This window comes from Pleurodeles waltl, chromosome 2_2 (assembly GCF_031143425.1).
Source record: "Pleurodeles waltl isolate 20211129_DDA chromosome 2_2, aPleWal1.hap1.20221129, whole genome shotgun sequence".
Lineage (NCBI taxonomy): Eukaryota > Metazoa > Chordata > Amphibia > Caudata > Salamandridae > Pleurodeles > Pleurodeles waltl.
In genome coordinates this window covers 806,695,956-806,720,078 of record NC_090439.1, presented here as the reverse complement: position 1 = coordinate 806,720,078, position 24,123 = coordinate 806,695,956, and positions in this window count along the sequence as shown.

Here is a 24,123-nt window from a genome sequence, read left to right as displayed (position 1 = left end):
CCTATTGGGAGGGAATCCTCCAAAACAAGATTGAGGATTTCCTAAGGCAGGGGCCACCTCAGGTAAGGACACCTTAGGGGCTGTCTTGACTGGAGGGTGACTCCTCCTTGTTTTTCTCATTATCTCCTCCGGACTTGACTCCAAAAGTGGGGGCAGTGTCTGGGGAGTGGGCATCTCCACTAGCTGGCATGCCCTGGGACGCTGTAACAGCAGGCTTGAGCCTTTAAAGCTCACTGCCAGGTGTCACAGTTCCTGCAGGGGGAGGTGTGAAGCACCCAGTACAGGCTTTGTTCCTGGCCACTGAGTGACAAAGGCACTTACCCCATGCGGCCAAAAACCCGTCTGGATGTGGCAGGCTGGCAGAAACTGGTCAGCCTAGCACAAGTAGTTGGACTGGTATACAGGGGGCATCTCCAAGATGCCCTCTGTGTGCGTTTCTCAATAAATCCCACACTGGCATCAGTGTGGATTTATTGTGCTGAGAGGTTTGATACCAAACTTCCCAGTATCCAGTGTAGCCATTATGGAACTGTGGAGTTTGTTTTTGACAAACATGGCTACCCTGCAATTACAATGTCTAAGAACTGGCTTATACACTGTAGGGGCATAGTGCTCATGCAACTATGCCCTCACCTGTGGTATAGTGCACCCTGTCTTAGGGCTGTAAGGTATTGATATAGGGGTGACTTACTCTGAGGGGAGTGCCATGTCGACTTAGTCTTTTTCTCCCCACCAGCACACACAAGCTGTGAGGCAGTGTGCATGTGCTTATTGAGGGGTCCCCAGGGTGGCATAATACATGCTGCAGCCCTTAGAGACCTTCCCTGGCCACAGGGCCCTTGGTACAAGTGGTACCATTTACCAGGGACTTATCTGTGTGCCAGGGCTGTGCCAATTGTGGAGTCAAAGGTACAGATTAGGAAAAGAACACTGGTGCTGGGGCCTGGTTAGCAGGGACCCAGCACACTTTCAATCATAACTAGCATTAACAAAAGGCAAAACGTTAGGGGGTGACCATGCCATCAGAGGCATTTTCCTACACATGGTGCTTGAAGTAAGAATCACAACCTTTAATTGTCTCAGTGAAGGAGAAATATCCGTGGCCCATTCTTTAGGGACAGTGGGTGGGACCTCCTAAAATCAAAATTGGAGGAAAGAAATCATGGCCAACCTCAGCTCAAAACCAAATCAGCGAGAGAAGAATTGAGAAAGCGAGAACAACAGTGGCATGTGCACCACACCAAAACAACAAAATATGTAGCACAGTGTGCAGGCCTCATAATACGTATACAACTCAAGATTATGGTATTAAATCAACTCTTGCAGACACCATCATAGGGATCATCATGAATTTTTTTATCTCTTTATTAATTTTGATACAGTCACTTAGAGCAAAATGCTTACATGCAGCAACAAAGGAAAGGTATAGTTACAGAGACAAGGGTTATACAATATAAAAGAAAAGTACAATTTAAATAACATCATTTAACTGTGCCACAGAACAAGAGTTAGTGTTTCAGTGTAATTGTCAAGGGTGGGATGCCATCTTTGATTCTAGGAGCATCGCGCTAAGGTGAATGAGCGTGTAATTTCAGCCCTCTGAGTATGCTGAGCAGCGGTGAGTAGCATTACTGGTAGAGTGATATGGTCTACGCTTCAGATGACTGGGGCGGGTGAGGAATTCCTAATAGCATCATATAGGTGGACGCAGAAGTTGCAGAGTGGCGCGCACCAAGGAAGCTGAGGAATTCACATCAACAGGGTGTTGGGAACCCCAGTTGCAGGGGGATTTTGTGTCTGTCTAGTTTAGCGAAGGCTTCGGGGCATTCAGGGTGGACGTGCGTCATTTTTAGCTTTGATGTTTACAATGAAGGTATCCCAAATTTCAAAGCCTCCATTTGCTAACCCTCTGAACTGTAAATGCCGCAGAGTTTTGGCCTCTGCATAGGACCACTGAAGCAAGTTATGTATCCACTTGGTGTAGCTAGGGGCGTGTGGAGCCATCCAGTGGGTTGCTATTAAATGTTTAAAAGTTATGAAGACCAGGTCAATAAATCTATGTAGTTGTTTGTCTCCTTTGGCGCGGCGTCACAGTCCCAGCAAGGAGGACTCCGGGTCCGGTGTCAGAACATGGTTAGTGATTTCCGCAACCGTTTCAGTGATGCGTTGCCAAGCCGTCGCCAACGGAGGGCAAACCCATACCATGTGATAGAAATCCGCTATTTGTTTCACGCAGCGAGGACACACAGGATCCTATGCGGGAAACATGCGTTTTACGCAGGAGGGGGATAAGTAGGAGTGGTGTAAATAGTTAAATTGGGTGTAACGGAGCCTTGGGTTCCGAGAAACACTCTTAATGGTAGAAAGCGCTGTTTTACAAGCCGACTGCGACAGGGGAGCAGGGAGTGCTGCATCCTAGCTAGATCGTGCGTGTTCCAAACTCGGGCAGGCTTCCAACAATACCATGGAATATAACTGTTTTGGTGACACTAATAGAGAGGATCAACGTGAGAATCTATGAGGTCTGGGGTTCGTCATCACCTGTGTCCCATTTGATACGCAATGTGTGCGGAATTGTGCAATATGTCAGGAAGGCGCAAGCATGTATCCCTGTGTTTTCTGTCAGTTCTCCAAACGTTAACAGTGTAGCGTCCGAGTAGATATCAGCTACTTTCTCAAGACCCGCTTCCCGCCATGGGGCCATGTTGTGGTGCACTAACAGGTCCTGGGCTCTAGGCAAATGCAACAGTGGGATCAGAGGTGAGTATTGTGCATTAGGACCCCTTCCATGGACAAGGCGTAGCCAACATGTCTTAGCAGCGTCCAGTATGACGCTACCAGCAATGGCGTTGGTGCAAGTGTGTCCTTCAACACTTTTTTCTCCGCTGCATGATGTTCCCCTATTCAACCGATAGGCCATTGCAGCTGGGCGGCCGCGTAATACATTTCAAAGTTAGGCATACCTAAACTCCCATTAACCTGTGTGTGTTGGGTCGTGATTAATGCTACGCGGTGTCTGTCTTTTCCCCATAATACATCAGTTGTTACATTCTGTAGGGACTTAAAGAATGAGCGAGGGAGAACAACTGGTAACGCTGCAAAGTAGTATAATAACCGAGGAAGGATGAGCATTTTGGCAATAGCTACTCTGCCCATGGGTGACAGAGGGACAGATCCCCAAAAGAGGAGCGAGCCCCGTATGGAGCGGATAACTCTATCTATGTTGCCCTCTCTGACGTCCTCCATCGAATGATACACCTGTATTTCCAGATACTTAAAGGTGGTATAGCACCACGGCAAGTGGTACTGTGGTAGGTCCGATTGGAGACCGGGGGTATAGGAGTGAAGGGGAAAATACAGGATTTAGACCAGTTTACTCGCAAGCCAGAAATCTCCGTAAAGGTATCCAATGTGTCCATCACACCCAGCATAGAGATCGCGTGGTCTCGCAAGGAAATCAAGGCTTCATCTGCATAAAGGGATATAATGTGGTGTGTGTGCAGCTCCGGGATGCCCCACTGTTGTGCATCTGTGCGAAAACTCGCAGCCAGTGGATCTATAGCTATGGCAAACTGAAGGGGAAATAGCGGGAACCCCTGTCTGGTGCCCCTGTGTATGGAGAATGAGTCTGAGATAGTTTGGCCCATCTTAACTCGAGCCGATGGGCTAGAGTATTAGTGTTGTGATCCATGCTATATATCCTTTGCCAAATCCCATTGTACCAAGTATTTTGATGAGGAAGTCCCAGCTCAGTGTATCAAACGCCTTCTCTATGTCTAACGATATGGCCACTCCACAATGGTGGGTCCCCAAATTGCTGTGCAATATGCGAAGCAGTCTCCCGATGTTCAGGAAAGTGTTTCTGCCCTGTATAAATCCTGACTGATCTTCATGGATCAGTTCCGGAATCAATGGGAGGAGTCAATTGGCTAGAATTTTCGCCTGCACTTTACAATCTGTGTTCAGCAGGGAGAGAGGGCCATATGACCTGACATCAAGAGGATCTTGGGCAGGCTTCGGGAGCACCACTATTAGAGCCTCACCTAACGAACCCAGTAGTCGCCCACGGTCGCATTCATTAACCACATTGAGCATGGGCTGCAAAAGGTGGCTCACCTGTGTCGCTTAGTACTTTATTGGCAAGCCATCTGTGCCAGGAGCCTTATTTCGGGCCATTTGGGTCAGGGAAGGTGGTATCTCCTCCAAGTAGATGCGATCATCAAGCGCATCCGCCTGCTCCGGCTGCAGGCGCCTCAGGGGGAGAGAGTCCAGGAAGCTAGCTACTCGCCCTGTCGGAGGAGGGTGGGAACGCGTATAATTTCTGATAGTAGGCATAGAAAGCTTCATTAATCACCGCTTGGGTATTTACTATCTCGCCAGAGCCCAACCTGATTGCCCTTATTGGTGAATGCTGGGGGGCATCTCGGACCAGCCAAGCAAGCAAGAGGCCTGATCTATCGCCCTCCGTGCATTGTCGTGCCATGTAATGCCTATAATCATGTTTGCCTAATCTAGCGTAATCTTCCCTATGTCTGGCCCTCAAGGAACTAATATCCCCGGGTGGTGCCCCTCCTCTAGCCGGAGCAATCTCCGCTGCCTGCATTCTGGACTCAAGTTCAGCCAGCTCCCTAACCAGAACCCGCCGGACCCCCACAGAAGCAGCCATACAATGCCCACATACCACCACCTTATGCGCGTCCCACTCTGTCGCCCAGTGCGTCGACGTGTTGTCATTGTGCAAGAAGTAAGTAGATAAGCATTGGGTGAGCTTTTCGCGAAAAGGGGGGTCAGATAATGCTTCTACCTGTAAACGCCACATAGGTATCCGTGTGTTCTGGCGGCCCCAACCTAAAACCACGCGTAACGGGCAGTGATCTGACGCAGTGCGTGCTAGGTAGTCAGAGCCTTGTACCTTATGCATCACTGTTGATGGTGCCCGTATCAGATCTATTCGGGTGTGCAGGTCATGGACAGGAAAATAAAAGGAGTATTCACGCTCTGTTGGATGTCCCAAACGCCATATGTCACATAAGCCATTCTTCACTCTCCAGGCCTCAAACTCATGAGAGATATGCCTACTCTGGGCAGTCGGCAGTGGGGGGAAGGAGTGGTTGAGATGAACTTCCAGGACACAGTTGCAGTCACCCCCCAAAAGCTCTCTCCAGCAGGATCCCGGAGAAGCCCAGCCGTCGTCGTGGGTAAAAAGCTTTTTTGATTAGTGTTGGGTGTGTATAGTGCCACAAGGGACAATGGTGCGCTGTCAAGATAGCCCTCGGTTACTACATATCTACTATTAGGGTCTATTTGTGTGTGGTCAACCACGTAGGGCACTCAGGAAGCAATCCAAATTGCCACGCCCCGGGCGAATGATGAAGAGGTAGTACCAAATGTTTGACCTTTCCAGCTAGAGCGTATTCTCCCTATGGTGGACTCCGACAAGTGTGTTTCCTGCAGCATAGCTATATGCACTAGGTGGCGCTTCAGGTATGCATGTATGCTCTGTCGCTTTCGTGGAGTGGCCATACCCCTTACGTTCCATGTGACCACATTGTAGGGTGGTATATTAGCTTGTGTCTGTGTAGTCATGTCTGTATAATAATGTGAGTCAGTGATGGATCCCAAGGAGTCTGGTCGGCATCCGTCCAGACAATACCTGTCCGCGCCCCCTCTGATGGTATCGCAGCACCCACAAAACTGCGATCTCGCCCCCATCCCTTCTCTATAAACATGCTTAATGGCAGTAACAGAGCGAACAAATGGGAGTGTAGAAGGCAAGTCCCATATAAGATTAACTAGGAAACAACATTATGAGTCATTAGCAATGTACATATAAAGACATAACGTAGCCTGCGCGCAGGCATGGGGAACAACTGGTCCATACGGAATAAGGTGCGGGGTGAAAGCCAGCCAGCAAGACCTGTGCTCCCGGCCATCCGGATAGCAGCTCGAATCCTGCCTCTCCCTGATTCCACCAAGGAATCCCGGGTGACAACCCAGAGACCCGGTCCTGCCCAACCATTGGCCCGGAAGGGCTGATAGTTTCCAGCCAAGGAGTTAACAGGGGGCCCAACGTAACATAATTTCCATCAATGTAAGAAACTTAGTTCAAATGTCATCCGCAGGGCGTGGAGTGAGTAGCGTGCCCTGGGGAGAGTCCTCGGAATAAGAGCGGCCTCCCCAATCAGTGTCAGTGTCCACGGGATCTCGTAGTGTAGAGAAAGGGTTAGCCATGAACTGTGTGGTCATGCGCAACAGTCGAGATTGTTCCTCCACCACCTGTGCCGGGATGGGCTTGGCCCCCATCTGTGCCTGGCATTTACGTTTCCCCTTGGGGGTCGACCATTACTCTCCTGTATCTTATGGATGAGTAGGTTGGGCGAGACCCTTGGCATGAAGCCAGGTTCAGGCATCTTCCGAGGAGGCAAAAATGTGTACTGTGGGACCATCTTGTACACATAGTTTTGCAGGAAACAGAAGGGCGTACTTGATGTTATGCTCTCGGAGGCGTTGCTTCACTTGATAGAAGGAGCTGCGCTTCTTTTGAACTTCGGCAGTAAAGTCTGGATGGGCAGATATTAGTGCATTCTCAAACCTCTGCAGTCCATCTTTATGGAAAAGCTGTAGCACAAGATCCCTATCTCGGTAATTGATCAGGTGGGCTATTAACCGGTACTGTGCCTTGGACGAGGTGACCTCGTCCAAGGCACCAGTTCCCGTGTGCCTTGGACGAGGTGACCTCGTCCAAGGCACAGGAACTGGGGGAGCGCTAGCGCTCCCCCGTGTGCTCCCCACCTTCCACCCCCGACCTCCCCACCCCCGTGACGTCAGCGCACGAGCGCGCGCTGATTTGTCACAGGGCCTCCCCCATCGCGCTGGAAGCTCAGCTTCCAGCGCGATCAAAAATTCGATCATGTGGGGGAGGCCCGGAGAGGCTTCAAAGGGAAGGAAATGTATTTCCTTCCCTTTGAAGTCTCTCCAAGCGTTTCAAAAGCCGGATTGCTTGCAATCCGGCTTTTGAAACACCCACTAGACACCAGGGATTTTTTTTTTTATTGAAAGTGGCATAAGGGAGCGAGCGACCCCTTGGGCAAGGGTCGCTCCCAGGGGGGGCATTTTTCAGGAAGGCTTTTTCTGCCCCCCCTGGGCGCAGAAACCTCTAGGGCACCAGGGATCATTTTCTTTTTGTTTTTTTTTGTTTTGTTTTTTAGGTGGGGAGCGACCCCTTAGGCAAGGGTCGCTCCCCTAGGGGGCAAATTATATTTAGGCCATTTCTGCCCCCCTTGGGGGCAGATTGGCCTATTTTGATGAGGCCAATCTGCCCCCAAGGGGGGCAGAAACCCCTAGACACCAGGGAGTTTTTTTTGTTTTCGTGAATTTCACGCAAGGGGAGCGACCCCTTAGGCAAGGGTCACTCCCCTGGGGGGGGGATTATTTTAGACCATTTCTGCCCCCCTGGGGGGTAGATCAGCCTATTTTGATTAGGCCGATCTGCTCCCAAGGGGGGCAGAAACCACTAGGCACCGGGGATTTTTTGTTTTACAGATGGGGAGCACCTGGAGGGGAAAATTTTATTTAGGCCATTTCTGCCAAATCAGCAGTTTTTTGCTACGCCAATCTGCCCCCAAGGTGCCAATGTCACGCAGGGGGAGTGACCCCGTAGGCAAGGGCCGCTCCGGGGGGGGGGTTTGGGGGGTAAATTTATTTTAGGCCATTTCTGCCCCCCTGGAGGCAGATCGACCTATTATTATTAGAACTATTATTCCAGAACTTTCTGTCACTGAAATGAGAGGAAAAAGTGTTTTTTTGGCCAAATTTTGATGTTTGCAAAGGATTCTGGGTAACAGAACCTGGTCAGAGCCCCACAAGTCACCCCATCTTGGATTCCCCTAGGTCTCTAGTTATCAAAAATGCACAGGTTTGGTAGGTTTCCCTAGGTGCCGGCTGAGCTAGAGGCCAAAATCTACAGGTAGGCACTTCGCAAAAAACACCTCTGTTTTCTTTCAAAAATTTGGATGTGTCCACGTTGCGCTTTAGGGCGTTTCCTGTCGTGGGCGCTAGGCCTACCCACACAAGTGAGGTATCATTTTTATCGGGAGACTTGGGGGAACATAGATTAGCAAAACAAGTGTTATTGCCTTTCTCTACATTTTTTCCTTCCAAATATAAGACAGTGTGTAAAAAAGACATCTATTTGAGAAATGCTCTGTAATTCACATGCTAGTATGGTCACCCCGGAATTCAGAGATGTGCAAATAACCACTGCTCCTCAACACCTTATCTTGTGCCCATTTTGGAAATACAAAGGTTTTCTTGATAGCTATTCCTCACTCTTTATATTTCAGCAAATGAATTGCTGTATACCCGGTATAGAATGAAAACGCACTGCAGGGTGCAGCTCATTTATTGGCCCTGGGTACCTATGGTTCTTGATGAACCTACAAGCCCTATATATCCCCGCAACCAGAGGAGACCAGCAAATGTAACTGTATATTTCTTTAGAAAATCTGACATTGCAGGACAAAGTTACAGCGTAAAACGTAGAGAAAAATTGCTGTTTTTTTCACCTCAATTTCAATATTTTTCTTTTTCAGTTGTTATTTTCTGTAGGAAACCCTTGTAGGATCTACACAAATGACCCCTTGCTGAATTCAGAATTTTGTCTACTTTTCAGAAAGGTTTAGTTTTCTGGGATCCAGCATTGGTTTCATGCCCATTTCTGTCACTGACTGGAAGGAGGCTCAAAGCACAAAAAATTGTAAAAATGGGGTATGTCCCAGTAAAATGCCAAAGTTGTGTTGAAAAATAGGGTTTTCTGATTCAAGTCAACCTGTTCCTGAAAGCTGGGAAGCTGGTAATTTTTAGCACCGCAAACCCTTTGCTGATGCCATTTTCAGGGAAAAAAATACAAGCCTTCTTCTGCAGCCTCTTTTTCCCATTTTTTTTAAACTAGTGTATTTTGTACAAACTCACTGTATTTTGGCTAATTTCTTGGCCTCCTTCAGGGGAACCCACAAAGTCTGGGTACCTCTAGAATCCCTAGGATGTTGGAAAAAAAGGACGCAAATTTGGCTTGGCTAGCTTATGTGGACAAAAAGTTATGAGGGCCTAAGCGCAAACTGCCCAAAATAGCCAAAAAAAGGCCTGGCACAGGAGGGGGAAAAGGCCTGTCAGCGAAGGGGTTAATGGACCAGGGTGCGCTCCCGGCGGCGGGGGCCTACTTGGCACCCTATGTGCTTGTTCCACCGAGAAAAATTTCGGTACTTTATCCTGTAGGACTGTGTCTGTAAGCCACTTTTCCAGAAACAATCCAGCGTTGGGTCCCTGAGCTTGTTCCGGGAATCCCACCAGGCGGATGTTGGTACGACGCAAGCTCCCCTCCGCATCCTCCGCTCTGCGCCTCAACGTGTCCACCTCTGTAGACAATCCGAGCATCTTCTCTTGAAGTTCCTTCATGGTGGGGGTTAACACAGCCACTTCTTTCTCCATTTCCGTGACACTCTTGGTCAATGTGCGATGGTCGGCTCGTAGTAAGTTAACATCAAGTGTTACAGCGTTGATCTTTGCTTCCAAGGTGGTTTTGGTGTCCAATATGGCCTGCAGTACATTTTAAAATTGCGATGTATGGTTGTGTAGCATGGCTTCTATTTGTTGTAATGCCTGGGAGGTTACATCCGGTCCCGTAGCTGGGGTATCTGCTGTGTCCATAATCGCCGCAGGTGTCCTAGCAGACTTTGGCTTGCCCATCCGGCCTCCAGACGTTGGGGAGGCCCCTGGGGGTCACCCGTCTGCTTGCACGCCAGATAGCGTGGGGCAAACAATGTGGGTGTTAGCAGTCGTCCCCTCAGGTGGCCACGGATCCCAGAGAGGCCCCCTTCCCCGCACAGATTTAGTAATACTATATAGGGCTGAATAAGGCCTGTGTCTTTCAGCGTGGTGGTGACCTGGTGCAGCCTGTGTCTGCCAGGCCGTGGTACAGTCAAATTACAAGATATCACAGGAGCAATAAAGCTTCACTATCAAGGAGGTGTGGGAAAAATGTCACCAACCGTGGCCCCATTGTTGCAGCACAAACTGGGGATCGCGATAAGGCCGCTCCCTAAGCTTGGTCCATTTATTGGGCCCTGCAAACCAGTTCCGATTGGTTCTCTTCCATGGTCCACCAAGCCATTGTGCCTGGGTGTGAGTACCAGTCCCCCAGCCGCCAGGGTGAGCCTCCAGTCATCGGATCACAGCTGCTGTCCTTCAGTCCCCAATCAGGCAGCTGGGATCTCACCGAACACCACACTTCTCCTCCACTCAACACTGCGCAGGCCGCTCAGGCTGCGCAGGCTGCGGCCTGAAAAGTGCAGCTGAGGCGCCGCTCCATGGCTCAGAGACGCCAATCACTCAGGTGTGGGCCCTCGTGGACCTCCAACGACCGCCAGCAACAGGACACACACCTCCCGATCGCCTTCGGCCACTCCAGCCAATCAGGTCGCGTCCACTCCCAGCGGCGTCTGCAAATGCACTCACCAGGGCCGGATGCACACCTCCTCCGCAGGCCGCACAGCCTCGACCCTCGTCGCGCCACAGGTGAGGCATCTTCTATGCCTCTGGTCTCGCCCCACCGCAATCCGGGACCCTCTGGGGTGGCCCAGGGGCGACAGGGGTCACGACGATCTGCTCCAGACTATGCTGCCACTTCGGTCGCCATCTTGGCCACGCATCAGGGTTCATCATGATAATAATATGGAAAGCAAAAGTGAGACAGAACTACCTACCAAGTTTCAGACATTACTAGCAACAAGTGCCTATTCGACTACTCTGGATATGGATCTCAGGACCAGTAATCACAATTGAGGTAAGCAGAGGTTCAGATTGAGGGTACTAGACCTATTTGTCTTTAGTAACAGTCAGCTTTTGGGCCAATCTATCACAGATGTAAGGTTCAAAACACCAGGATGCAGTTAGAAATGGTCGACTCTGTGCTATAGAAAAATCTGTGACCTCACAAGACATTAGTAGCTGCTCATCTCAACATCGGCAGGAAATAGTGAACAAAATTATGAGCAATATTGTCAAGGAGACATCTGTTTTTAAAGTTATAAAACAATGCACTCAAAGTATTATCACATTTTTTTTTTTAAAACTGATGTTCCTAGAATTTGAAAGAGAAAACATAAATTTGTCTAGAACTTTAATCAGGTGATTTAATATTCAAAGCTCACCTGAGGCACCTAAAAAAACCATTAATGGCTCTATAAGTTTAGTCTTGTTCTGCTAAATAACATTTCTTTCATAGATATGATCTTAGTAGTTTGATCCGTGAAGGAACATTCAGAGTCAGATACATAAATTATCCACATTAGGCTGTTGTGTTCAACCTCTGACCCAGTATATTTTTTAACATTCCTTTAGAAATTCCCAGCCTTTTCTAGAACTTTCAGGCAATCCGAATCCTGAGGAAATACTCAGTTTGACCCTTTTACCACATTGTGGGACTCATTACGACCCTGGCGGTCATAGACCGCCAGGTTGGAGGCCGGATGAAGCACCGCCAACAGGCTGATACGTGATAGCGGCGGGTTTATTTCCTTCTTTGTTCCCCAACAACGTACCTAATTTGACGGGTGCGCATCGTATTCACAAGCGCGCCGCCCGAGTATTTGTGACACGTGTTATGGCTGGGGGCCATGATATTGCGGCCATACGGGCCGCTAAGCGGGTTTTGGGAGAGGCAGGCCACGGTGATCTCCTGCGGCTGGGAGTTTTGGAGGAGGCCTGAGTGGGAATGATGCTTGTGGCATCGGCGACTGCCACTTGCCATTCACCGGCTAAAGGGAATAAAAAAAGGAGTAAAAAAGGGCAGGGGCGCGGTGCAGCCTCCCTCCTGTGCTTTTGAATCAAGGGCCCCATAGGGAGCCCCGACTTGGGGCAAGTCAATTAGAGGTGGGCCTGGTGGGGGAAGGACACCAGGGGGATGTGGCAGGCCCTTCTGGGCTGGCTGAAGTAGGACAGGGGCCTTTACAGCAGGCAGTGCAGGTTGCAGCTGTTTTAGCGGGGACAGAGCAGCCACTTGATCTCACCCTGACTGGGGCCACAGCTAGGGGGACTAGGTTGGGTATGGCAGACAAGTGTGGGGGCTTTCTAGGTCAGTATGTTGGGCTGGTGCAGGACAATGGGAGGGCCAGCTGCCACACGTCTACTGACTGGGCGGCTGTTGATATTGAGGCATGAATCCAGGAACAGCGGCAACTGGTAGAGGAGACAAAACGCAGGTGGGAGAAGTTGTGTAAAGAAAGGGGCGAGGCGGAGGGCAGGTCCAGGAAGGCAAAGAGGAAGGCAGCAGGGGTTGAGGGGGGCCAAGATGAGGGGTACAGACCAGAGAGGGGCAGTTGGGTATGGATACCGTAGGAGGAGCAAGGGGCAGTGCAGGAGGCTTGTGTGGTCGGCGGGTCTGGCAGCGTGACAGCAGCGTGACAGCAGCGCCTGGTGCACACGGCCAGTTGTGGCGAGAAGAGTCAATGCCAGCACCTGAGGCAGGCTGAAAGGTGTTAAAGCCAACTGGGCACAATACGGCACCTGGACGTTGGTCATAAGCACTAGAGGGGTCCTCGGCAGCCTTCTCTACACCATGGGAGTGCAAGAAGGGCACGACTGGTTTGCGCTGGGAGGGTCCCAGGGTGGGAGGTGAAAACTGCATGGAGGATGCAATTGGCATAGTTCAGGGAATGGGAGTGGATGAAGAAGTGGTACTTGAGCGGGACTATGATGGGGAAGGGGAAAGGGCAGGGGCGCAGGTGCAGCGCAACCCCCTCTTCTGCTTCTGTTTTATAGGTTTCTACGTCGGCACAAGGACACACGGTCTCCCGCAAGGAAGGCGGCAAGCACAAAGTAGTGAAGGACATTGGAGCGACGGCTCGGGGGCTGCAAGGTAAAGGAGAATGGTGGGCGCCATGGGAGGTCAAGAAGGAAACAGGGTCCACGGCTCAATACAAATCTGTAGGAGTGGGGGAGGATTCCGTACATCTTCATTTGGAGGCAGGAGACGTGGTGGCAGATGGGGCGGACAAAAGGACTGACAAGGGGACAGCGGCAAAGGACAAGAATGAGGACAAGAGGTTAGATGGGAATAAAGAGGAAGAGGATAAAAGGGAAGCTAAGCACAAGAACAGACTCTCTTACACGGGGCTCGCAATGCCTTTAGGGTCCCAATTGGCAGAGAAGACGAAGGTAAGGATTTGGAAGCACAAATATGTGGACGTATTCAAACTCATGCATAGGGATATACTGGCTAAGGAGGGTTTCAAGGAAGAGGAGTGGGAGTTGGCACGGAGGCCGTGAGTTCCAATAACCATGGACAATTGGACTTCGGCTTTCCTCATTTATGCCAGTATATATTGTGAGAGATACCTTGACCGGGCCAGTGCCATGTTCAAGTACATGGACATAATTCGGAAAGCCCAATTGCATTTCGGGGGTTTTGCTTGGCTGAATTATGATGAGGAGTTTCGGGCCAGAGTTAGCATTAACCCGGAGAAACCGTGGGGAGATGTGGACTCTGAGTTATGGATGCAGTGGATGGCATCCTCGCATTCTGCTGCAGCAACACATACAGCTAGTGGTCTCCCAGTAGTGTATAAACCTTTTCAGCAGCGTCCTGCTCAGGGAGGGGTGGGTGTGCCTCAGAGGGCACAGGGATCTACATCAGGAGCCTGTTGGAATTTCAACATCCGGTTATGCAATGTTTCTCGCTCACCAGTCCTGCCGAACAGTGGAGAACAGCTAGGGGCAGAGGGGATCAGGGCGCTACTGCTACTGCGCCAAAGGGCACCTACTCCAATTAGATTGGAGACATTAGTGCATCGGTTGTGCGTGTACCCAGACACGGACACAGCGCTCAAATTGGAGTGGGGATTCAGAGAAGGTTTTCGATTGGGTTATCAGGGTCCAAGGAAGAAGAGATGGGTGGAGAACTTGCAGTCAGCTAAAACTATGCCGGGTGTAGTGGCAGAGAAATTGCACAAGGAAGTGGCGGAAGGCAGGTTTGTGGGCCCCTTTTATGGGTGGTCAATGGAAGACTAGATGATCTCACTATTGGGAGTGGTACCGAAAAAGAGCAAAGGGGAATTTAGGTTGATACACCATTTGTCATGGCCTGAAGGAGCGTCGGTGAATAATTTTATCGCACCAGAAGACACTAGGGTGGTATATGCCACAGTGGATGATGCCATACGTGGAAAACACGCAGAGATGGCAAAATGTGACATCAAGGCAGTTTTTTGGCTGCTTCCGATTCACACGGAAGATTTCTCTCTGCTAGGAGTTCAGCTGGGTGGATGATTTCATGTGCTTTGTTTCAAGCCTTTAGTTCATTCTTGCAGTGGGTTTTTGTTCAGTTGAGTGGACATCGGATGGTGTCACACTACTGGATGATTTTCTCTTTGTAGGGATGGCGCAGTCAGGCTCGTGTGGCAGGGTGCTTAGGTGTTTTGAACAGATGGCACAGGACTTCGAGGTGCCGCTGGCGCCAGAAAAAACTGAAGGCCCAAGTTGTATTCTAACCTTTTTGGGGATTGAACTGGACACAAGGGTGTTCATAGGGTGTTCATAGCTCGCTTACCGGATGAGAAGGTGGGGGAGATTCTGTCTTTCTTTAGGGAGATCAGGGTGAGGCTCAAAATTGAACTACGAGTGGATCAACAACTACTGGGTTTCCTAAATTTTGCATGCTGGGTGGTTCGAGGGGCAGGAACTTTTGTAGATGTATGGACCTAGCCATGTCAGGGACATCGCTCCCGCATCACAGGATACAGTTGACGGTAGGACTGCGGGAAGACATAAGGATATGGGAACTGTTCTTGACACAGTTTAACGGGGTCTCAATGACTTTTCGAGAGGAGGACACTGTATGGCAAGTGCAGATTTTTTTCTGGTGCGGCTGGCGCAGCTGGTTTTGGTTTGTTCTGGGATGGGCGTTGGTGTGCAGAGACATGGCCTGCGCAATGGCTGAGCAAAGGGAGGAGCATTGGTTTCCTGGAATTTTTCTCTCTTTTGGTGGCACTGGAGGTATGGGGAGATGAATTGGCTAACAGGGCAGTGATTTTTCATGTGGATAATTTGACAGTGGTGGAGTTGGTCAACAACCAGAAAGCGAGGGATGTGAGAGTACTGACGTTGCTCAGGAATTTTATGCTGCGCTGTTTAACTCTGAACATAATATTTAAGGCTGCTGGGGTAAACAACTCTATTGCAGATTCCCTATCTCATTTGCAGTGGCAGATTTTCCGACAGTTGGCACCTGGCGCGGATGAATTCAAGACATGGGTCCCGGCAGACATTTGGGAGTGGGGGGCGTGATGGTCATGAGGCTGGTGGAGAGGTTGCTAGAAGAATCCACACTTAGGAGTTATTGCCTGGCATAGTTGGAGTTTCAGGACTTTGAAGCTTACAAAGGGCATTTTTGGAGTCAGGAGCTGGCAGTACTGGAGGTGCGAGTGACGCATTTTGTTGTGTTTTTGATTCGGAAAGGTTTATCGCCCGCTATAATTGGGGGCAAGTTGGCTGGGTGTCTTTTTATGGGAAGTTGTTTTTTGGATGGGACCAGGCAAAGACTGATATTCTTGGAAAAATGCTGCAGGGTTGGGAGAGGGTTCTCTCTAGTTCAGTTTTTGTTCGGGAAGCAATTACTTTTGATCTGTTGTGGGAAATCTTGCATGTTTTGCCAGTGTGTTGTTTTAATGCAGATGAGGTTGCGCTATGCATGATATTGATGTTTTTTGGGGCTTTTCGAGTGTCCGAATTGTTGGGAGTGGGCACAGCGTGTGGAGTGAGGCGGTGTGAGGTGCAGCTCCAAGGTGGCAGATTGGAGACATGGCTGAGGCACTGAAGAATGGATCAGTTGGGCAAGGGTAAGTGGACTTGGTTGGAGAGAGGGGGAGTGATTGAAGCCTGCCCGGTACGAGAATGAGACAAATTTACAGTATGCATGGAAAGTCGGGGTAAATTGGTTTTTCAGCATGAGAACGGCACCAAGGTTACAGCTTTTCAGTTGTTGTCTGTTTTGAGGATGGCCCTGAGACGATTGGGAAGGCAGGCGTGTAATTTTGGTATACACTCATTTAGAATAGGAGCAGCAACAGAGGCAGCTAGGTTCGGCTGGGACTGGGATAGGATCAGGCGCATTGGACGATGGCGCTTGAAGTCCTGTGAAAGATATGTGCGAACCTAGCTTCAGTTGATGGGAAGGCGTGAGGCATTTTTAGGCCCAGGCAAGAAGGGGAGGACTGGTTTTGTGGCATGATGGCTGAATTTTGTTTCTTGTTTCAGGTCGCATAAGTGACGCAGAGAAGACTAAGTCAATCACATGGCTGGACGGACATTCTTTCGTGCATTGGGCAGCAAAGTATGTGGAAAAACAGGTCTACGGACGATCTTTGGGACTACCGAGTAGCAGGCACGAAGTGCTGTGGTTGGAAAAGATGGGCATGAGGTGGAGCAATTTGCTTCCATTTATCACTTCAATTTTGCCGACTTGGGGATTTCTGGATGTGCTGGTGGTACGCCTTGGGGAAAATGACTTGGTCGGTTTTTGGGGGCTCACCCTACTGCAACACATGCAGCGAGATCTGGTTCTGATGAGGCGCAACATGCGTGGGACTTGCCTGGTGTGGACATAATTTGTGCCACGAAGGAAGTGGCGTGGGGCACAAAAACATGAGGCAATTGAGAGGACCCGGGGGAAAATAAACAGGGCTTTGTGTTTTTTTTGCGGGGCCCACGTCATTAAAGTTTTGACGCATGAAGGGTTGAAGGAGGAGGAGCAGGTGCTTTTCAGGGGTGACGGTGGGCATCTTTCGGACATGGGAAATGCACATTATCTGATGGAGCTGCGCTTTTTGCTAATGGATTTGTGGGGCGAAAGTTTTTGGTGGGGAAACTTGGATGGTCAAGCATTAGTTGCAGTGGATGAGGGAGGGTGGAGAGTCAGATGCAGGCTTGTCCACCCTTCCAGTGGGGGAGAAAGAAGCAGGTGAAGGATGACAGACGGGGGGAGGCCAGAGTCAGGCAAGGGGTAAAAGGAAAAAGGGGGATGTGTGAAAATAGAAGTGGATTTGGTGAGATGCGAAGGATAAGTGGAGGTTTGAAATGCGAATGGATGAAAGGTAGTTACAAGGTTCAAATAAAGGTTGTTATAAAGTTCTGTTTATATTTGATGTGTTATGATCATTGAGCAAGCCTGTCCTAATAAATGGCCTTTTACACTAAACAAGGCTGTTGGAGTCTATGTCCCGATAGCATGTTGAATGCTGCTCCAAGATGGCTACCATATTTATAACCAGTCAGCGACCAGAGAGATGCAGTGGGAAGCAGGCAGTGACAAACATTTGAAAAAGGAATGCTATAGAAAATAAAGTAACCTTTTTTCCGGTGGCATTTATTTTTCAGGAGCTCCTCAGGGCAACCAGGCCCATTGCAGACTGATGTCAGATGTAAAATGAGTACCTCATGTAGTCATATAGAGACAGTAGGAGGCACCTAAACAGTCAACAGGAGTACAGTTCGACTAAAGTACTCCTGTTGGATGATGGCAGTGTTTAAGGCAATGGCTCAGGGTTCTGGAGCAAAAGAAGCGATGATTGAAGGAAATTGACCGAAACATCTTAACTCCTACGGTGCCTTGGACGAGGTGATCTCATCCAAGGCACCGGTTCCCTGGTGCCTTGGACGAGATCACCTCGTCCTGAACCCGGGAACCCGGGGGAGCGCTAGCGCTCCCCCCATGTGCCCCCCGCCCACACCCCCGGTCGTGGATGGAAGGGGAATCCCTTTCCCTTCCACCCGAACCGTCCACCCCCCCTGATGTCAGCATCAGCTCAGCTTCCAGTGCGCTCGGAAGAGAAATGCAAAGCATTTCTCTTCCAATCATGTGGAGGAGGCCAAGAGAGGCTTCAAAAGGAAGGAAATGTATTTCCTCCCCTTTGAAGTCTCTCTCAGCGTTTCAAAAACGCCCACTAGACACCAGGGATTTCTTTTCAAAGTGAAAGTGGCATGAGGGGAGCGACCCCTTGGGCAAGGGTCGCTCCCAGGGGGGGCATTTTTTTTGGAAGGCCTTTTCTGCCCCCCCCTGGGGGCAGAAACCTCTAGGCACCAGGGATAATTTTTTTTTGTTTTGTTTTTGTTTTGTTTTTTGTTTTAGAGGTGGGGAGCGACCCCTTAGGCAAGGGTCGCTCCCCTAGGGGGCAAATTACATTTAGGCCATTTCTTATCCTCTTGGGCCCTTCGGCCTATTTTTATGAGGCCGATCTGCCCCCAAGGGGGACAGAAACCACTAGACACCAGGGAGAATCTTTTTTCTTCATGAATTTCACGCAAGGGGAGCGACCCCTTAGGCAAGGGTCGTTCCCTTGGGGGGCAAATTTATTTCAGGCCATTTCTGCCCCCATGGGGGGCAGATCAGCCTATTTCAACTAGGCCGATCTGCCCCCAAGGGGGGCAGAAACCACTAGGCACCGGGGATTTTTTGTTGTGGTTGTTTTCCAGATGGTGAGCGACCCCTTAGGCAAGGGTCGCTCCCTTGGGGGGGGGGCAAATTGTATTTAGGCCACTTCTGCCGCCTTTTGGGGGCAGATCGGCCGATTTTAGGTCAATCTGCCCCCAAGGGGGGCAAAAACAACTAGGCACCGGGGATCTTTTTTTTGCACCAATGTCACGCAGGGGGTCGCTCCCCAGGGGGGTTGGGGAGCATATTTATTTTAGGTCATTTCTACCCCCCCCCCCCGGGGCCGGCTGAGCTAGAGGCCAAAATCCACAAGTAGGCACTTTGTAAAAAAACACCTCTGTTTTCTGTGAAAAAATGTGATCTGTGCACGTTGTGTTTTGGGCCATTTCTTTTCGTGGGCGCTAGGCCTACCAACACAAGTTAGGTATCATTTTTATCGGGAGACTTGGGGAAATGCTGGGTGGAAGGAAATGTGTGGCTCCTCTCAGATTCCAGAACTTTCTGTCACTGAAATGTGAGGAAAACGTGTTTTTTTTAGCCACATTTTGAGGTTTGCAAAGGATTCTGGGTAACAGAACCTGGTCAGAGCCCCAAAAGTCACCCCATCTTGGATTCCCCTAGGTCTCTAGTTTTAAAAAATGCACAGGTTTGGTAGGTTTCCCTAGGTAGGTTTCCCTAGGTGCCAATCTACAGGTAGGCACTTTGCAAAAAACACCTCTGTTTTCTATCAAAAAATGGGATGTGTCCATGTTGTGTTTTGGGACATTTCCTGTCGCGGGCGCGAGGCCTACCCACACAAGTGAGGTATAATTTTTATTGGGAGACTTTGGGGAAAATAGAATAGCAAAACAAGAGAGTGTGTAAAAAAGACGTCTATTTGAGAAATGCCCTGTAATTCACATGCTAGTATGGGCACGCCGGAATTCAGAGTTGTGCAAATAACCACTGCTCCTCAACACCTTATCTTGTGCCCATTTTGGAAATACAAAGGTTTTCTTGATAGCTATTTTTCACTCTTTATATTTCAGCAAATCAATTGCTGTATACCCGGTATAGAATGAAAACCCACTGCAGGGTGCAGCTCATTTATTGCCTCTGGGTACCTAGGGTTCTTGATGAACCTGCAAGCCCTATATATCCCTGCAACCAGAAGAGTCCACCAGACGTAACGGTATATTGCTTTCAAAAATCTGACATTGCAGGACAAAGTTACAGAGTGAAACGTAGAGAAAAATTGCTGGTTTTTTTCACCTCAATTTCAATATTTTTTTTTTCAGTTGTTATTTTCTGTAGGAAACCCTTGTAGGATCTACACAAATTACCCCTTGCTGAATTCAGAATTGTGTCTACTTTTCAGAAATGTTTAGGTTTCTGGGATCCAGCATTGGTTTCATGCCCGTTTCTGTCACTGACTGGAAGGAGGCTGAAAGCACAAACAATCTTAAAAATTGGGTATGTCCCAGTAAAATGCCAAAATTGATTCAAGTCTGCATGTTCCTGAAATCTGGGAAGTAGGTGAATTTAGCACCGCAAACCATTTGTTGATGCCATTTTCAGGGGAAAAACCACAAGCCTTCTTCTTCAGCCTCTTTTTCCCAATTTTTTGAAAAAATTAAATTTTCACTGTATTTTGGCTAATTTCATGGCCTCCTTCAGGGGAACACACAAAGTCTGGGTACCTCTAGAATCCCTAGGATGTTGGAAAAAAAAGGACCCAAATTTGGCTTGGCTAGCTTATGTGGACAAAAAGTTATGAGGGCCTAAGCGCGAACTACCCCAAATAGCCGAAAAAAGACCTGGCACAGGAGGGGGAAAAGGCCTGGCAGCGAAGGGGTTAAAGTAATCTTAGAATACAATATGTTTGACACGGATGGCACAAGAACTATATATTGATACACTTTTGCATGTCTGTTTTGGGTCAGGGCCAACTTATGTTAAAGTGCATGTTTAGTAGAGATTGATGACTTTCAGTGCCAAACTCATAGTGGTTTCCATTGAGGAAGTACACAACCTTTATCTTGCACTACAGACTGCTCACCTTAAATCAATGCTAGAAACACATACATAAGAACATATATTGATGCAATTACTGAGCTGAAGTGGGAAAAGATTAAACCGATCCTAAAAGTGCTCATGCTTAGTTGACTTATACTTGGTTTGAATGCTTTTGGACCAGTTGCACCTATGGGTTCCAACTAGATCACATCTATCCAAATTATCTGGACCCATTTCAAAGCAACAGTGTGACACCCATTTTGTAGTTTAGTTATCAGAAAATTCTGGGTTTGAAGTTGCCTCTAGATATACACTAAGGGCCAAGTTTACGAGAATTTGGTGCAAGGCAGCAAAGCAACTCATCTTGGTGCACTGGTCTGTGTGAAAAGGAAAGGGCAGGAATGCGCAATATCTTTGTCATAGGGAACATTCCCGTCCCTTCCAACTGCACTGGTGCTGTTTTGGCTGCCTAGCACCAACCCAGGCACCCTTGCACCATGGTGCAAGGGTGTCTGTACAGTTAGCAGGATAGTTTTTGTTTACGAAGAGGCACCTCCCTGCACAAAAACAATCTGAGAGGTTTTTTTTCCTCTTTCTATGTGTGTTGCAGAATGCAGCACACATTGAAAGAGAAGAGGGAAGAATGATGAGAATAAAGATATTTATCCTTGTTGCACCTCCCTTGGCAAGGCATAAGGTTTTGGCGCATCCCCAGGTTTGCAGGCTCTCATAAAACGGGGAATGTGTCAAAATCCATGGGTGTTGCATGGAAAAACCACTGCAATGTCCATGGAATACCTCCCTTGTGCAAAGTAAAGCAAAGCAGTAATTTGTGCTGCCTTGCCTTACTCCATAGCTATGAGGCCATTCAAAGCCATGCAAAGTGGTTTGTGTGGCCTCGTGGATATGTTTGTGAGTTTTGCACCACTGCTGCCTCACTAAAAGTGTTGCAACGGCAGCACAAGCCTCTCAGAAATATGCCCCTAAAGGTTACTACCCACATTAGTGTGATAAAGTACACAGTACCATTTTCCCACCTTTTGCCTACACATTATAGCTTATTGCAGAGACTCAGGGCTTTGTTCTTGTGACTTTGCTGTTTCTTCAAAAGCTTCAAAGTAAGTCAATGTTGAAAAACACACGCTATTTTGTCTTGGCTATTATTTTTGCAAGCTTTTTTTTGGCTCACATGATAGGAAGCGCCTTGTCTGTAATTTGTTTGTCGGGAAGTAAGATTGCTCATCCAATGTACTGAGATACAGTTATGCCTGATCCTCAAGTACTGTCTAAATGGTATATGTTTCCAAAGTACCATTGAATGACAGCTATGAAAGCTCAAGGAGCATTTTCTGTACCTTGCTTTCCAAAAACCTGCCTTAGACTTAAGAGGTTGATCCTGATTGTGACACCATGGGAGGAGTGCGAAGGTGGATGTCTAATCATTTTTTCAGATATGTGACCAAGCTCATTGGTTTGAGGGATGGTGTGTGCATTAGTCTTTTTCAGCCTTGGGTACCAGCGAACAGGTCTACACTAGGCACTGTTGGAAGGCTCAGTCACCCCTAGCACCAGTATCTTAGGGACCTCCTCCTTGATACTGACCCTCACCTTATTTGACTGCCTGTAAATTTATTTTTGAAAGGCATACTGTTTCCAGGGTCTGTACCATGGATACACAAATGGTTGAGCCCAGTGGTGAGGAAGCACAGAGAAGAAAAGTGCGCCAACAACTGGTGACAGTCACTTTTTTGTTCTGGGGTCAGAGTAGGGGAGAGGTTAACATCCTGTACTGACCTGTTGTGCTCCTGGGTAGACTTGAGGTTGGGGAGAGGTTCACTTTCCTCTTCCACTCCATCATCTGTCACCAAGAGCTTAGTAACTTTAAACCTCTTAAAGTGTGGTTTGAGGTGGTTCATGCAGCACACCCTGAAGGGTTTCTAGGGGTCTTGAGATCCACCAGGTAAATGTCACCCCCCTTCTACTCCTTCACTTCAGTACAGTAGTCCAGGAGAGCTCTGGGTTCCACAGGCTCCATGACCCACACGTTCTGGATAGGCTGAAACTCCACCACAGTGGCCTTCTGGTCGTATCAGAATTTCATTAGCTCTTGACTGGCCTCAAGGTTATCTTTCACCTTTCTTCAGATGTGTTGCATCTGGTTGAGGAGAGTCAGCATAAGCTGACTACATCATGCGGGTTTTCTTGGGACCTTGCTCCCACCCCGTTTTCTTAAGGCTGAGGGATCCCCTTACAGGGCATGCATAAAGGACCTTAAAGGGGCTAAATCCAATTCCATTCTCAGGTATCTACCTGTAAGCGAACAGCAGGCATGGTATGATGATGTCCAACTTCCACCTCATTGTGTTAGGTAGGCCCATTATCATGCCCTTCAGGTTCTTGATGAATCGTTCAACAAACCCATTTGTTTGCTGGTGATATGGTGTGGAAAATTTACCCCACACTCATCCATCATTGCCCTCATGTATTAAGACATGAAGTTAGTGCCTCTGTTAGGCACTACAGGGCTTATTTACAAGCCCTGTGGTGCAGGCCAGCACAGCAAGTGACCTTGCGAGTCAGCAATATGCGCCAGCAGTGGGTCACAAAAAGTGATGCACCAGTGACACAGGGGGCTTGTAAATATGCCTTTGCATCTTTGGGGAACCCCACATGGGCAAAAATCCCTATCAGGGTTCTAATCACCACGGGTGCAGTCACCAACCTCAGAGGGATGGGCTCTGGGTGGCCAGAGGCATGGTCCAGGGTGAACCGTTTCCCAAGGGACCAACAGTGTTGATGCCAACCCTTTCAAAGGCAGTGCCAATGTAAGACAATGAACTCAGGGGAGTTTTAAGCTTTTCCCTGCTTTCCCATTGTCCTGGTAGGTAGGAGAGGACCTGCAGAACTTGTCTGAGACAGTCATCATCCGCAGTCAATAGAAGTGGGGTAAAAGGCTGGGAAAGGTCTTGTCCTACTCCAGATGTCCACTGTGAGCCAACATCAGTAGCAAGGTTCTGTAACACTGGGAGACCACCAGCACAAGGGCTGACCCAGGTCCAGGAACTCACTTTATAGGAGGTCATTCTCCCAGTAGATAAGGTCATCTCCTGAGGTATCACATGCTGCCTGGGCCTCAGCTTCCCGCCTCAAGCCCTCTATAGTTGGGTACTCCTTCCATGCTTTTCAGAATTCATCCTTGGTGGACCCACCCTCAACTTGCCATCTAGCAAGCTCAGGCAGGTATACTAGGGCGGCAATGTCCCCCCTAGTAGGCTCAGGGGCATCTTCCTCAGGTGCCTCATCACCCAGGACAGTGGGAACTTCAGGGGCTGGTTTCCCGTGCCCCTTGCCCTTACTCTTCCTGGCAGTTGCCTGGGCCATTGTCCCAGGCTTCCTTGACTTCTCCCTTGGGCAGCCATTGACCTTGTGGTCATGTAGACCTCATCAGCTAATCCTAACATCTCAGGTGTGACTTGAGCTCTGTGTCCTTCCAAACAGCATGCTCTAGGTTGTTCCCCAACAGATAATCTACAGGCATGGCAAGGTTCACAGCTACTTTTAGAGAACATGTTATCCCCCAATCAAAGGGAACCAGAGCCACCATTTAGTGGCTCTCATGGTTGTCTGCGACTATGACCCAGTGGAAT